Source organism: Lissotriton helveticus, chromosome 1_1 (genome assembly GCF_964261635.1).
Source record: "Lissotriton helveticus chromosome 1_1, aLisHel1.1, whole genome shotgun sequence".
NCBI classification, from domain to species: Eukaryota; Metazoa; Chordata; class Amphibia; order Caudata; family Salamandridae; genus Lissotriton; species Lissotriton helveticus.
This window is the reverse complement of record NC_136057.1, coordinates 1,235,774,723-1,235,792,806: the sequence shown is the minus strand read 5'-3', so window position 1 is coordinate 1,235,792,806 and position 18,084 is coordinate 1,235,774,723.

Sequence of the window (18,084 nt, the reverse complement as noted above, 5' to 3'; positions counted from 1 at the left end):
AGTAGCGGACCGATGTGCGAATAGGCCGAAGGCAGCACAACGCGCCAAGATCCGGATGTCACCGTGGTGGTTTCATAGTTGAGAGGCACTTCATCTGCAGTGGGGCGCCGAGATCCGGATGGCACCGAGGTGATGTCTAGCAAGTTGCTGTACTGGTGTGGTCATCCTACAATGCTGAAAGTCGGCGTGGGGCACCCCATTAGCCTGTGAGATGGCGTCAGTAGCGGACCGATGTGCGAATGGGGCCAAAGGCAGCGCAACAATATTTTCTGAAGAGAAGACACCAAGAGGCGCTGAGATTCCAAGATCCAGATGGCACCGAGGTGGTGTCTAGCAAGCTATGCAGTTGAGTTGTGTGCGCACTTGCGGCGAATAGGTCGAAGGCAGCATAACAATGTTTTCTGAATAGAAGACACCACAAGGCGTTGAGATTCGGTTACCACCGAGGTGATGTCTAGCAAGTTGCCGCACTGGTGTGGCCATCCTACAATACTGCTCCGAATAACGGCGTGGGGTGCCCGAAGGGGGCGGGGGGGAGGCGGCGTGAACGGGCCTTCCTAGGTGGAGGCTCGTCTGCTGTAGTGGGGCGCCCCTTTACCGTTTCAGTTGCCATTCAGCTGAGTTTCGGCTGCTCTTGATGCTACAGCGACAGGCGGCTGCAACAGGACTCTCAAAATGGCGGCCTGTTCTTTGGATTTGGGCCTGGTCCACTAAAATGGCCCTGGGACACCTTAGAACTCGGACGCTCGATTTTTTTTTCCTTTCCTGTACATGCAAAAAAAGGTAAATGCCCGGTACGTTACACGCTTCATCTGCCACGATGAACTCTCCAGAGGAACCGAAAAAAAATATAGTTATGGTAACTATACCATGCATCGTCATATGGAGAGGTGGCACCAATTAATTATAGTGCTGCATAAAAGAGAGATTTGGAGGAGAACCCCTGACCTGCTAGTACATTCATCAAAGAAGTGGCACTGACAGCATCAGAGGGAAGGGAAACGGTCCCAAATATTTAGAAGAACTTTGGAAAGATTAAAATGACATGTTTAGATTGTGGCAAATTAATTTCATGTGGACAGATGAGTGTTACTCTAATAAATACAGCATATGAACATCATCATAGTCGATGGTTGGTAGAGACATTTTGACTATATCCTGGACCTGCCCGTCCTCGCCCAAAATGGCGCCGGAATAAATGGGACTCGTAACTCCTTGTTGTGTACTGGTTGCAGAACCTTGAAATCACGAGATACGTATGCAGGTTTGAAGCACGTGGCGGGCGGGGACGAGAATTTATTGAATATTTCGACATCCCTATTGATATTAAGTTCTGATGTGTTATTGATTACTGTACTATTGAAAGTTCGAATTAACGTCACCCATGGTACTTGCCCGCAAATGTATATCTAGATAATTTTATTGTAACTGGCCCTGTCGTATTTTAATTATAAAATGTACGTCCACCGATTCCGTAACTGTTAGACACCTTAGTTCTTGCAACCTAATGGCCCGCCCGTTACGTTCCTCTACAGTGTAAATGTCTACTCATCATATACGATTACAGTTTGCTCCGTGGCCGGCCCACGTGGTTATAGGCTCGTATTTGTATAATGAAATTTTCACAATAAAGGTTTTTAAAAGAAAACATGGTAGTAGTATATACATTGGTAACGTTTTTAATAATAGTCACTGTTTTAGAATCATTAAAAGGCAAGTGAAATAAAGCAGACCAATTACATGAAGGGTAAAAGGTATAATACGAAGGAACGCAGTAAAGATAAATGGTCAAGGGCTGTTGTGTTTTCTATTCCTGCAACATAAAGTGATCGATAAGAATCTCATATTCAGGCGTATCGGCGACTAAGACAGCAGGTCGACCCTCTTTTGCTCAACGGCTCCGTCATGGGACGAAGAAACGCTCTTTTTCTCGAAAAAAGAATATATTTTACTTGCAGGACAGTTGTAAATTTTCCGGGAAAGTACATTAGCCTGGAACATTATAACATATATTTAAGAAAAAATAATGTTCGGAAGTAATAAAAAGCGTAATTTTTAGGTCATATGACCAAGCCTTTCATCATTAGAATAAGAAAAGTAAAATGAACCAATGAAAAGTTTTATTAACAAGTCACATGACTTGTTATGCTTACGTTACGCGCTGCGCGCCCCGGATGACTTCCGGATGCGCTAACGCGGCGCGTCATATGACGCATTACGTGACAACGCAGGTCCAGAATATAGTCAAAATGTCTCCACCAACCAGCGGTCGGAACACAACCCCTTTCAGCAGGCTAAATAGTTCTGTTAAATGACAACAGAAGGGACAGGCAACAAGAACCATTAGTCAAAGAGGGGAGGGCTAGTTCTTCTCTACCGGGTTACATTGGGGCGCTACCGGAACTGATCGAATTGGTAGTCTACAGTGTTTCTGGATGTTTCAGACTGAAGCTGGGGTTAGCATGAGAGCAGTACCATTTCGTAGCTCCGTCGTGGCCATTCCGCAACCAATCATGGCAGCCGCTCTTTATCGTTATTTTGGGCGGGGTGGGTGGCGGAGCCGAGCTGTTTTGCAGCCATCATTGTGTGGAGTTCAGTTCATTTCACTAGTTTTGTATTTGTCATGAGGGGTTGTTCCTAATGTTTCTATTTTAGCGAGGTAAAAAAGAGATCCCGTTAGTGGCCTACTGATTTTGCTCGATTCCTTTTCTTTTTTTTTTACACGATTTTTCGTTATCTGCAAAGACTAAACAGAGTATTGCGACTCTGTGTTTGTTTGTAAATAGAGAATGAACCAAAGAGAACCAATTCTAAAACAGTAAATACTTGGATAACAATCAATCAAATGGAGAGAGAAGCAGGCACGACGTATTACAACGGGGGCAAAGGCCTGCGTTAACTACCCTTCACTATGTGCAAAGAGAGAGTACTCCTAATAGAAATGAGGGGGGGGGGGACACCATTCAAAGCAGATCAGTGTGCATAAACACGAAAATGTTTTCACTTACCACGTACTTGACATTCGACAGCTTATGATATTTGCTATTAAAAAACCATTGAAATTCACTGAAAAAAACATAGGTTATAGACCATATATAGTTAGGAATTAGCATTTACAAAACCTTGAAAATTCACTGAAAAAACCATAGGTTATAGACCATATATAGTTAGGAATTAGCATTTAAAAAACCTTATTTTACTCACACAAAACCATTGAAATTCCATATATAGTTAGTTGCACTAACTATATATCGCACACCCGCAATCCACTGCTGATGATGTCACATATTACATCATTCATGACATGGTCAGTGACATCACTGATGACATCACTGATGACATCTCAAATGACATCACTGATGACATCACTGATGACATCTCATTTGACATCAATGACCACATCACTGATGATATCATTCATGTGACAATACAATGCATCTCCTCATATTTTAATATAACCTCTGTTTCACCCAGTGTTAAATACAGAGTATAATTTTTGAAACCATTGACACACCAATACTAGTTACTACATATGTACTCACTGATTCCTACGTCTACACACACATTCACTCATTCACCCATACAATCATTCATACATACAATCACTCATCTTTACAACACTATCATATGCACTCATACACCTATACAGACACTCACACTCTGCCACTCATCCATGGAGTTACTCACACACCTAGTCAGTCCTGTAAAGAATCAATCACACTTCCATTTTCTTGTCTATACAGTTAAACATAGAGCACCTTATATTTTCAAACATATACTAACACATACTTACCTTGTTATACAATCATTGATATAAGTACACATTGATCTGCACAGAGTCACACACCTCCCAGCCAGCCACACACACACTCAGTCTCCCATACAAATACTTGGACAATCAATCAATAACCCATATAGTTACTCATATAGCTATTGATCAACACATGCAACAGTTTACAGAACAATAGACATAATGATGCACAAATTAAGACAGTTTAGTCACTAACCCATGCACTCAGTGAGACACATTTAATCACTCACTCATACAGTCAGTCATGCACCTACTAAATCCTTCATCCAGACACTTCTACATCCACTCATTCTTCAATATGTAAGACATATTTTAACTTTACAGAAACATACAGTCACTGGATGTTGTCATCAGTGATGTCATCAGTGATGTCATTTGAGATGTCATCAGTGATGTCATCAGTGATGTCACTGACCATGTCATGAATGATGTAATATGTGACATCATCAGCAGTGGATTGCGGGTGCGCGATATATAGTTAGTGCAACTAACTATATATGGAATTTCAATGGTTTTGTGTGAGTAAAATAAGGTTTTTTAAATGCTAATTCCTAACTATATATGGTCTATAACCTATGGTTTTTTCAGTGAATTTTCAAGGTTTTGTAAATGCTAATTCCTAACTATATATGGTCTATAACCTATGGTTTTTTCAGTGAATATATATATATATATAATCGCTTCACCATGCCACAACATAGCACGCGTCAACTCCTCATAAAGCAGGCAAAGTCAATCCAGCTTGGCTTCAAAACGATTTATTAAACATCAGCCATGAAAATTACCCTACGCGTTTCGGCGTAAAAACTCCTTGCTCACGGATAGTTTGTACTGACATATGCATTCGAATATAAACAAAACATTACAGATTGCGTGCAACGTGAAAAAATAAACATAGAAAGTGTTCTTTCAGAAACCATTGGCCATCTTGGAGTGGTAAGCCACATATACTTATGTACATATAACACAGTCTTATATACAACTCATGTATTTGTTGTTTCAGTTCACCTATATAACAATTCATATTACAAAAAGAGAGTCAAAATTAGTTATTAGTTTAAGCCCTCATTTTCTGTAATGGACATGATATTATAACGCAGTAACCCGTCCCGTTACACAATCATTAAAAATGCATAGCTGATCTCACAACGGCGTATCCGAATGACCATTTATTAATATTCTGCTCATAATGTAGCATCGCTCCTGTGATTTAAACAGACCTAGTTCCTCACTGTGTCATTCCTTCTACATACAATTTTCATTATATGTACATATACATAAACAATCCTATGACATCCCATGATTTGTCGATTACATCGTCATTGAACAGTCAAATCCCCTTACACCACAGAATAAGTCAAATCTGCAGGTCTACACCCCAGTGGGTAACTTTAAAGATATGTGCCCTATGCTACGAACAAGTGTAATAAAACCCAAGTGGGTTCGGGGAAAATGACACATTTTTTCATAAGTTTCTTTAACTTGTCAAAATTTGACCCAAATTAAACCATAGATCGATAGATAGGCCAATTCACTGTTCCAGCTCACAATATATTGACTCTATTCATAATTCATTGTAATGCGGAACATATCATATCCACAGGATTCTTCCACCTGTGTAGAAAAGAAGAAGAAGGAAAAAACACGAATTTATGACCAATAACCATTGCCAAAATAGTTTCCACAAATATGATTAAGTGACAAAAGTGCAAGTGAATTAAAATCAATTAAAATCTTATCAGAGTCATCTTGTATAAGACTATTTACAATCATGACATTTTCCAAAATATCAAATTGAAACTTGGAGAGAATCATAAGCAAAGAGAGGAAGTCTCAAAATCATTTATAGTCAAAAAATAGAGAAAAATAAAAAATTAAAAATACAAATAAACATATCATTTTAGAAATCAAAGATATCCCATACCATACTACAAACATGTTAGTGCTATACTCATTCTCCTAGATGCCAAGAATATTCTTCCTCAGAGTTTAATCCTCCAAGGATCTTAGTATTGAATTCTAAAATGTACCTGGACTCCAGTTGACGCAGTTTGCGAATTCTGTTGCCCCCACCCCTCTTCGAAGGAATAACTCTGTCAATAACAAAGAATTTAAGCAAATTACCGTTACTTCTGTGGAATTCCTCGAAATGTCTGGCGACTGGAGACAATTTATCTTTATGATCAATGGCCCTCATATGATCCAAAATACGTTTTTTTGCAGTAAACATCGTGCTGCCCACATATTTTTTAGCACAAGGACAAATTAGCACGTAAACACAATGGTCTGAAAGACAAGTAAGATGTTTATCTATCAGTCTCTCAGTATCGGTGATGGGGATAATAGACATTTTTGATGTTAGTGCTGTATTTGCAGGCTTTACATGACATACAAGTGAAAAAACCCTGCACGCCTCTATCAGTGATCTTTTTACAGGAGACGTCATTACTGCAAAGTTTGTCCTTCAACGAGTCTGCCTTCCTATATGTGATCTTAGGGGATTCTCCGATCACATCTTCCAGTGCAAACTCTGTTCTAAGGACCTTCCAATGTCTATTAGGACATTGTTGTACCTGCCAGGATCCTGAGTTAAAGGTAGAAATGAATCTAATGACCCTCTCGTTATTTAATTCTTTTTTATCTTTAATTTCCATGGGGTCTAACAACTCACTCTGTGTGAAGTTAGCGGCTTTGATCTGGGCTTGCCTAATTACATTCTGGTCATAACCCCGCTCCAGAAATCTTCTGGTCATACAGTCACACTCTGCATTAAAATCCACTTCCGTACTACAATTTCTCCGAGCCCGGAGAAATTCCGCATAGGGGATACTATGTATTAAGGTACTAGGATGATTACTTTCCACATGCAGAAGAGTGTTTCCAGCTGTAGTTTTGCGGAATAATTTTGAAGTCAACTTGCTACCTTTAACTTCGACACACACGTCCAAAAAATCAATTTTACGATCACTTATAGTACCCTCAAATTTGAGATTCTTCTCATTCCTATTAAGCTCTGAGATTGTGACCCTTCCCAAATGATGAAAAGGTCATCAATATACCACAGCCACAATTGTACATAGCTGCGGTATTGCTCCTGTGTCCTGGACACTTGTTGCTCCCAGCTACCCATAAATAAGTTGGCGTAACTAGGAGCATAACAAGTGTCCATGGCTGTTCCATGTTTCTGTCTGCAAAAAACATCATCAAAAATAAAATAATTATTTTCAAGACAGAATTGGATCATTTGCAAAACCATTTCATTATGAGTAAAATAAGAAATGGAACGAGAGCTGAGGAATTGTCTGCAAGCCTCTACACCATCAGAGTGTTTGATTGATGTATACAAACTGCAGACATCCAGCGTGATCAAAAGAAAGCCTTCCTGCCATTGTACATTTTGAATTTTGCTCCAAAAATCCCTACTATCCTGTATGTAAGAGGGTAAAGTTTCCACATAAGGTCGCAGATAAAAATCAATATACTTTAAAGTCTTCTCAAGGAGAGAACCCATTGAGGAGACAATAGGTCTTCCGGGAGGAGAGGGGGCATTTTTATGCAATTTAGGTAATAAATACAAAATTGCCACCTTTGGATTACGGTTCAATAAAAATGAATACTCCTCCCATTCAAGAATACCCCAAGAGTGCCACTCTTTTAGCATATTATGGAAAACAGCATTACAATTTTCAACATTATCTTTGGTTACCTGTTCGTAACAGTCCTCACAATTCAATTATCTATACCCTTCTTTTATGTAGTCAGTCACACTCATTATGACAACATTGCCACCGTGTTTGACTGGCGGATGACAATACTGTTATCAGATTGTAATGATGTAACAGCTAGTCTCTGTTCTTTCGTTAAATTATCAAAGAACCATTTTTTCTTCTTAGCCACTTTTTTTAGATCATTAACAACCAATGACTCAAAGGTGTCGATACCACATGCTGGTAACATTGGGTTGAAAATAGATTTAGGTTTAAAATTGCTACGACTACTCAGATCAACTTTATATTACACGTGTTCGTGGCATGGGCATATATCTTTAAAGTTACCCACAGGGGAGTAGACCTGCAGATTTGACTTATTCTGTGGTGTAAGGGGATTTGACTGTTCAATGATGATGAAATTGACAAATTATGGGATGTCATAGGATTGTTTATGTATATGTACGTATAACGAAAATTGTATGCAGAAGGAATGACACAGTGAGGAACTAGTTCTGTTTAAATTACAGGAGCGATGCTACATTATGAGCAGAATATGAATAAATGGTCATTCGGTTACGCCGTTGTGAGATCAGCTATGCATTTTAAATGATTGCGTAACGGGATGGGTTACTGCGTTATAATATCATGTCCATTACAGAAAATGAGAGCTTAAACAAATAATTAATTTTGACTCTTTTCGTAATATGAATTGTTATATAGGCGAACTGAAACAACAAATACATGAGTTTTATATAAGACTGTGTTATATGTACATAAGTATATGTGGCTTACCACTCCAAGATGGCCGATGGTTTCTGGAAGAACACTTTCTATGTTTATTTTTCACGTTGCACGTAATCTGTAATGTTTTGTTTATATTCAAATGCATATGTCAGTACAAACTACCCGTGAGCAAGGCGTTTTTACGCCGAAACGCGTAGGGTTATTTTCATGGCTGATGTTTAATAAATCGTTTAGAAGCCAAGCTGGATTGACTTTGCCTGCTTTATGAGGAGTGCCCGCGTGCTACGTTGTGGCATGGTGAAGCGATTACATGGTTGGGTGACCTTGGACCCTGTGTGCACCGCCCCGCTGCTGTCCCGGTACTACCAAGGAGGTGGAGTTGGATATATATGAAAGTGTTATGCTAGGGGATTACGGCATTTTAAAAAGCAGCATCAAAGAACGGCATCACCCACTGGAGGGTAACACCATCATGGCAATCAGAACACTACATAAACCAGCATGCTTTTAAGCACAGTCAGCCTGGGGGGGGGGGGTGGCCACTAGATGGCAAACATCTTAAAGGAGTGAAGCTGACGAGTGGACTGTTCAGTCTGTGCGATGCCGAGGCCCCCTTCCCCTGATGAAGGTCGATGTCTCAACCGAAATGCATTGGGACAACTTGGAAACCGGCTGCGCTGCAACATAGTAATAAATGCTTTTAAAATGACCGGATTGTGTGCGGCTCAAATACCTTTCTATCTGAGAGGCCTTGTTCGATGTTCAGAGGGTGTCCTACCTCGAGCCACGCACTGCCTACAAGAGCGCCGATACTGCTCGACTTTGGACAACACTTTGTTTTTGCGAGAGCACAAAGGGCAGTAGGCAGCCGCCAAGGACCTGACTTTGGCTTGGCCCCCAGCAACCTGAAAGTGTTATGCTAGGGGATTACGGCATTTTAAAAAGCATCATCAAAGAACGGCATCACCCACTGGAGGGTAACACCATCATGGCAATCAGAACACTACATAAACCAGCATGCTTTTAAGCACAGTCAGCCCGGGGGGGTGGCCACTAGATGGCGAACATCTTAAAGGAGTGAAGCTGATGAGTGGACTGTTCAGCCTGTGCGATGCTGAGGCCCCCTTCCCCTGATGAAGGTCGATGTCTCGACCGAAATGCATTGGGACAACTTGGAAACCGGCCGTGCTGCAACATGGTAATAAATGCTTTTAAAATGAGCGGATCGTGTGCGGCTCAATTACCTTTCTATCTGAGAGTCCTTGCTCGATATATATATATATATATATATATATATATATATATATATATATATATATATATATATTACCTACTGGCGGTCGCCAGTAGGTAGTTATAGTTAGGATTGATTTCCATAGGAAATCCGCAACATTCTATTGGGAATAACTTTGGCGCCGGTGGACGAATCTTTGCAAATTTCTCAAAGAAGATGGCCCGCTCCGCTCTGCTCCTTCCCTGAAAGTTTGGGGTGGATTCGTCAAGCGGGGGCCGAGATAAAAGGGGGTCCCAAAACGTGTTTTCCCCATGTTAATTTCCATAGGGCGGTTGGACTCACTTTTAGCCCGAACGGCTGAATGGATTTCCACAAAACCTGGCAAAATTGTAGGGACTGGTAGCCCGATGTGCCTTTGCTATGTCTCAAGATATGTGCTCCAGTGGATTTTGAGTAATTTAGGTTCAAAAAAATATATATATCTGGGCGGAGCCTAACCATACATCTGATCTGATTGGCTGTCAGCACTTCATCCAAGAAGTGTTGCCAGCCATCTTGGGACCAATATACATGACAGCACCTCATTAAAAAGCATTGTAGTTAATAGAGGGTTTTAGGACTTTAGTTACATTATAAATCATTTGTTGATGGTACCATACTCATTTTAGGAATTGTGGTGTGTTCTAAGGTGATTTTACCATGTGAAAAAGCCTTCTGCTGTGATATCATGAATCATGTTTGAAAGAAAACTAATATCTCATGATTTTCCCACAGTGGTTTGGAAGGGGATCTATAAGCTAAACTGAAAGCATATTTTCTGTAAATTCACATTATCTTTCTCAGTGATGTGAGAATGAAGTCTGACATTCTCAGTAAAACATGTACATCCAACAAGGACAGAGACTGTCAGTTGATTCCTTTGTGTTCTACTGCAGTCTCCTAGAGTGTTCTAAAGAACAACTAGAGCGCTAACAGTCCTACTTATTACAAAGGTATAGCACACCTGAAGCCATCGTGATGCGAATAAAGTGGTAACTTTTAAAACATTTAATTTAAAAAAGAACAAAATGAGGGGGTATATTATGCCATAGAAAGTATTATTAGTGCTGCAAAAAGAAACATTAGGGCACATTTTGAGTGACTTCTCAAATTCTCTTCTATTTCATTAAAAAATTCTGACATGCAGTCTCCCAAGATGGCCACCAGAGACAAAAGAGCCCAAATGTAGCCCAAATATCACCCAGATGTAGCCCAAGTATAGCCCAATGACAGAATGTCCCAGAGTGTTCTAAAGAACAACTAGAGCGCTAACAGTCCTACTTATTACAAAGGTATGGCACACCTGAAGCCATCTTGATTGGAATAAAGTGGTAACTCTTAAAACATTTAATTTTAAAAGGAACAAAATGAGGGGGTATATTTTGCCATAGAAAGTATGATTAGTGCTGCAGAAAGAAAAATTAGGGCACATTTTGAGTGACTTCTCAAATCCTCTTCAATTTCATTAAACAATTCTGACATACAGTCTCCCAAGATGGCCACCAGAGACAAAAAAGCCTAAATGTAGCCCAAATATAACCCAGATGTAGCCCAAGTATAGCCCAATGATAGAATGTCCCAGAGTGTTCTAAAGAACAACTAGAGCGCTAACAGTCTTACTTATGACAAAAGTATGGCACACCAGAAGCCATCTTGATTGGAATGAAGTGGCAAGTCTGAAAACATTTAATTTAAAAAGGAACAAAATGAGGGGGTTCATTTTGCCATAGAAAGTATGATTAGTGCTTCAGAAAAAAAAATTAGGAATCATTTTGAGTCACTTCTCAAATCCTCTTCTATTTCATGAAAGAAATTCTGACATGCAGACTGAAACATGCACTTTGAATACCAGCAGCAGACTTCCCTGGTGAGCAGTAGCTTTACTACAGTGATCTAATGAGCAACTAGAGTGCTAACATTCAGAATTTATGGCAAATGTGTGACACATCTGAATGCCTTCTTGATGGAACCAAAGTAAACAAGCATTGAAAATGCAATAGATCTCGCCCTCGTTTAAGTTAAAGCCATTCTGTTTGTAATGAGGTGGCTTTTTAGCTTTGCTTTTATTAGTGTTTTTTAAACTTTCATACAAATAACATGCATATGTATATGTATGCATGCATTTATATTTGTATTTATATAGATATACAGATTATATATGTGTATATATGTATGTATATATATATATATATACATACACATACATCTATATAAATGCATATGCATATATATGCATATATATATATGTGTATATGTGTGCGTGTAGAGAGAGGTAGAGAGGTAGAGGTGTAGAGGTAGAGAGGTAGAGGTAGAGAGGTAGCGGTAGAGAGGTAGAGACTAGTAGAGAGAGAAGTAGAGAGAGGTAGAGAGGTAGAGAGTAGAGAGTGAGTAATAGAGAGTAGAGAGTGAGTAGTAGAGAGTAGTAGAGAGCAGTAGAGAGAGTAGCAGAGAGTGAGTAGTAGAGAGTAGTAGAGTGAATAGTAGAGTGAGTAGTAGAGAGTAGTAGAGAGTGAGTAATAGAGAGTGAGTAGTAGAGAGTAAGTAGTAGAGTGAGTAGTAGAGAGCAGTAGAGAGTGAGTAGTAGAGAGTAGTAAAGAGTGAGTAGTAGAGAGTAGTAGAGAGTGAGTAGTAGAGAGTGAGTAGTAGAGAGTAGTAGAGAGTGAGAGAGAGAATAGTAGAGAGTAGTAGAGAGTGAGTAGTAAAGTGCGTAGTAGAGACTAGTAGAGAGAGAGTAGTAGAGAGTGAGTAGTAGAGAGTAGTAGAGAGTGAGTAGTAGAGTGAGTAGTAGAGAGAGTAGTAGAGAGTGAGTAGTAGAGAGTAGTAGAGAGTGAGAAGTAGAGAGAGAGTAGTAGAGAGTGAGAAGTAGAGAGAGAGAGTAGTAGAGAGTGAGTAGTAGAGAGTGAGTAGTAAAGAGTGAGTAGTAGAGAGAGAGTAGTAGAGAGTGAGTAGTAGAGAGTAGTAGATAGTGAGTAGTAGGGAGTGAGTAGTAGAGAGAGAGTAGTAGAGAGTAGTAGAGTAGTAGAGAATGAGTAGTAGAGAGTGAGTATTTGAGAGTAGTGGAGTAGGAGAGAGTAAGTAGTAGAGAGTAGTGGAGAATATTCCAAAGTTTGGCACAGCACCACTTGCACAATAAGTCCAATCAAATCATATCACTTAGAGTCCTTATTGAAGCGCTGAATCTTGGTGTATATTCAAATGCTTTTATTTTCCTTAAGTTTATGTACCACAGCCAGCTGAAACGTTTCATTCTGTACAACAGAACTTCTTCAGGGCGTTCTTATTTCCTTCAAGTTATGTCGGTATCCTGTTGTCATATAACTAGATATTTCTTCCAAATGTTAGACGAGACGTAAGTACATTCTTATTCAAAGTGACTAGGTATCAATTTTACCCACACAATTTGGGCAGACTTGAGTAATTTATATCATCCTCAAAGTCAGTCTTTCAAAAATTCCAAAGTATAGGACATGATAATCCAAATCCAAATGTTTCTCAAGAAAAGTCATTTTCAATCGTTCGGAATATCGGTGTTGGGCAGATATGACCCAGGGACCCCCAGTATGCAAGGGGAATTGTTCCATCCTCTGCAAACGCGCCAGTGGCCTGCGTTGCAGAGAGGTGTAAAAAGGGGCATAGCCTCATTACACCTCTGTGCAATGCAGCCCCCTGGCGCATACTGGAGGTTCCAGGTGGGCTAGTTGGCCCCCAGGGACCCCTAGTATGCAAGGGGAATTAGTTCCCCCTCTTCAAACATGCACGGGGGCTGCGTTGCAGAGAGGTGTAAAAAAGGGTGTGGCCTCATTACACCTCTCTGCAATGCAGCCCCCTGGCGCATACTGGAGGCTGCTGGTGGGCTAGTTGGCCACCCAGGGACCCCCAGTATGCAAGGGCAATTAGTTCCCCCTCTGCAAACGCGGCAGGGGGCTGCGTTGCAGAGAGGTGTAACAAGGGGCATAGCCTCATTACACCTCTGCAATGCAGCCCCTTGGCGCATACTGGAGGTTCCAGGTGGGCTAGTTGGCCCCCAGGGGCCCCCAGTATGCAAGGGGAATTAGTTCCCCCTCTTCAAACATGCACGGGGGCTGCGTTGCAGAGAGGTGTAAAAAGGGGCGTGGCTTCATTACACCTCTCTGCAATGCAGTCCCCTGGCGCATACTGGAGATTCCTGGTGGGCTTTCAGGTCTTATATAGTTAAGAATTAGCATTAAAAAAACCTTTGAAATTCACTGAAAAAAACATAGGTTTCAGGCCTTATATAGATAGGAATTAGCATTTAAAAAACCTATGAAATTCACTGAAAAAACCATAGGTTTGACACCAGTTATAGTTAGGAATTAGCATTTAAAAAACCTATTAAATTCACTGAAAAAACCATAGGTTTGACACCAGTTATAGTTAGCTGGAAATTTTACTGACATAAAACCATTGAAATTCCCACGTTATAGTTAGTTGGACTCACTATAACCTGCGCGCCTGCAATGCACTGCTGATGACGTTACATATTACATCACTCATGACATGGTCAGTGACATCACTCATGACATCACTGATGACACCATCCTTGTGACAGAGTGACAGACCTCCTTTCAGTGTAATGTAACCCTTGAAACATAAATTCAAAAATAGAAACAAAAATGTTCAAAAAAATAGAGATACCCTTACCAGTTACAACAACCAATTCAGTAATACCACCATCTATATACACATCCACTCATTCACCAACAGTTCTATATAGTCACTCATACATATATTCACTCATCATATGTAGTGAAACACCTATACATCCTGTTACACACCGACAGTCATCCAAAAGTTACTCACACACATAATCACACATGCAAATAAACTATTGAACATCCATTTATTTGCATATACAGCTATACACACACTACCACCTTACTTCTAAGGAAACTTACACATACTTACTCTCTTAAACAATCACTTATAGAAACACATACTTATTTAAACAAGAACTCTTTCAATCTCTCACTCTTACATATACTCACTTATATACATCAATACTCACATATACTAGATTAAAACATATGTAGTTACTGATAAAGACACTAGTGAAACAGTCATTCACTCACTAACAGACACATATACACACTCATCCACCCATACAGTCCTGCACATATGCTGTCTTCAAAACACATACAAACAGTGAGTCAGTCATTGATGCATCTATGTGCTAAGTAACACCCCCACCAAACCATACAGACACTCATACTGATACTAAAAAAATATCTAATAACCCATATACACACACATGTAGCTACTCACCAACCCATGCAGCCACTTATACAGAAAGTGAAACACTGATACAAACATTTAAATATTTAAACAATACTCGCTAACATATGTATTCACTAAGATACACTTAATAAGCCAGTTAACCAATCAATTTTTTTTTTTAAAACATCCATTAAGACACTTATTTAAACATTTATTCTTCCATCGACCTTTTTATATACATATATAAAACATATTTATTTTTCAGAAAGACACAGATTCACTGGATGGTGTCATCAGTGATGTCATGAGTGATGTCACTGACCATGTCATGAGTGATGTAATATGTGACGTCATCAGCAGTGCATTGCAGGCGCGCAAGTTATAGTGAGTCCAACTAACTATAACGTGGGAATTTCAATGGTTTTATGTCAGTAAAATTTCCAGCTAACTATAACTGGTGTCAAACCTATGGTTTTTTCAGTGAATTTAATAGGTTTTTTAAATGCTAATTCCTAACTATAACTGGTGTGAAACCTATGGTTTTTTCAGTGAATATATATATATACTGGCAGGTTGCCAGTTGATAGTTGGAGTTTAGTGTTAGTTTCTATAGGAAAAGCATTTTTTGTGTTACTATTAACTTCACCAATCTTAATTAAATTTACAAAAAATAGTGTCCCGGTCACTTCAGCTGCTGTCTGGAAAGTTTGGGGGGGATTCAACAAGCAAGGACCGAGAAAAAGGGGGGTCCCAAAATGTGTTTTTCCTATGCACCTTACCATAGGGATTTTGGACACAACTTTACCCGAACCGCTAAATGGAATTACACCAAATTTGGCAAAATGGTAGCTTTTGACTCAGAAAGCACTCTTTTTGTTAAATGGTGTAAATCCGTTCAGGAGTGCCTGAGAAATTTAAAGATTTCTCAGATATACAAATATGTCTCCGGTTGATCCACAAACCCTCCCGACCTCGTGCCTTGGATTTGATTGGCTGCCAACACTTCAAACCAGAAAGCTAGACCTTGATACAGAATGCTTTATGTAATTTGGGCGTCGATTCCGATCCGGTAAAATAATCCGCCGTACGAATCGTATTCGTAGCCGATTCCGTACGAATGGGAAACTACCGTCCAACCTGCGAATTCCGATCCGTTTCCGTTGATTTCCGTACGATTTGCTACGACCCGTACGAATGACATTCGTTTACCCGTACGAATAAGCCTCGTGCAGACCACCGTACGATTCGTTATCAGTCCGTACAAACTCACTATTCCGATTCGGAACGAAAGGCCTGAGCGAGATACGTACGGGCCAAAGTATTCACGCTTCAACATTGATTCGTACGGGACATTCGCCTCACTGCAAGCTCCACCAATACATACTACACGCACACCCCTCGGCCAAGCCTACGCGAACCCCCCCACCCGCCAACGGCCCGTACCACTCACTCGCACGCACAAGTACGACACGCACCCCCCCCCAACAAGCCTACGCGAACCCCCCCACCCGCCAACGGCCCGTACCACTCACTCGCACGCACAAGTACCACACGCACACCCCTCGGCCAAGCGTACGTGAACACCCCCACCCGCCAACGGCCCGTACCACTCACTCGCACGCACAAGTACCACACGCACACCCCTCGGCCAAGCCTACGCAAACCCCCCCACCCGCCAACGGCCCGTACTACTCACTCGCACGCACAAGCATGACACGCACACCCCTCGGGCAAGCCTACGCGAACCCCCCCACCCGCCAACGGCCCGTACTACTCACTCGCACGCACAAGTATGACACGCACCCCCCCAACAAGCTTACGCGAACCCCCCCCCAACGGCCCGTACTACTCACTCGCACGCACAAGTACGACACGCACCCCCCCAACAAGCGTACGCGAACACCCCCACCCGCCAACGGCCCGTACTACTCACTCGCACGCACAAGTACGACACGCACCCCCCCCCAACAAGGGTACGCGAACACCCCCACCCACCAACGGCCCGTACCACTCACTCGCACGCACAAGTACGACACGCACCCCCCCAACAAGCATACGCGAACACCCCCACCCGCCAACGGCCCGTACCACTCACTCGCACGCACAAGTACGACACGCACACCCCTCGGCCAAGCCTACGCGAACCCCCCCACCCGCCAACGGCCCGTACTACTCACTCGCACGCACAAGTACGACACGCACCCCCCCAACAAGCGTACGCGAACACCCCCACCCGCCAACGGCCCGTACTACTCACTCGCACGCACAAGTACGACACGCACACCCCTCGGCCAAGCCTACGCGAACCCCCCCACCCGCCAACGGCCCGTACTACTCACTCACACGCACAAGTACGACACGCACCCCCCCAACAAGCGTACGCGAACACCCCCACCCGCCAACGGCCCGTACTACTCACTCGCACGCACAAGTACGACACACACACCCCTCGGCCAAGCCTACGCGAACCCCCCCACCCGCCAACGGCCCGTACTACTCACTTGCACGCACAAGTACGACACGCACACCCCTCGGCCAAGCCTACGCGAACCCCCCCACCCGCCAACGGCCCGTACTACTCACTCGCACGCACAAGTACGACACGCACACCCCTCGGCCAAGCCTACGCGAACCCCCCACCTGCCAACGGCCCGTACTACTCAAACGCACGCACAAGTACCGCACGCACACATAACGCCAACACCAAAACGACCACAAGGACCTTGCTAACGAGTCGCACTACCACACTGAACATGTCTCCTGTGTACACACCTTTGACAATCAATGTCCTGGTCACAGCCAAACAGCCAAACAGAGGACAACACCAACACCCACCCCATATAACACCCACCCCAACAATTCAAATTAAGCCACACCCACCATTTGACCAATAAAAGGGACCACACATACAACCCATCATCCTTTGCAACATACCCATTCTTGCGAGGAAACTGAGAGCACAAAAACTATTGCAGACACATACCTTCACACATACACCCTATCTCATCTACACCCACACCACCCCCTTCACATTCTGACCCAAACACCCTCATTCATACACACCATCAACCCCTCAATCACATACACTACACACCATGACCACACACAAGAATCCAAAATTCACTAACCCGGAGATGGAGATACTTACAGATGAAGTCATCAGAGTCGAGCTGCAGCTGTTTGGCGCATTGGTCAGACAGACCAGCCTGGCAGAAAGAACACGCCTGTGGGAGAGGATCGTAGATCGGGTCAATGCTGTTGCACCCATCAGGCGCACCAGGGATGAATGCCAGGCCAGGTGGTACGATCTG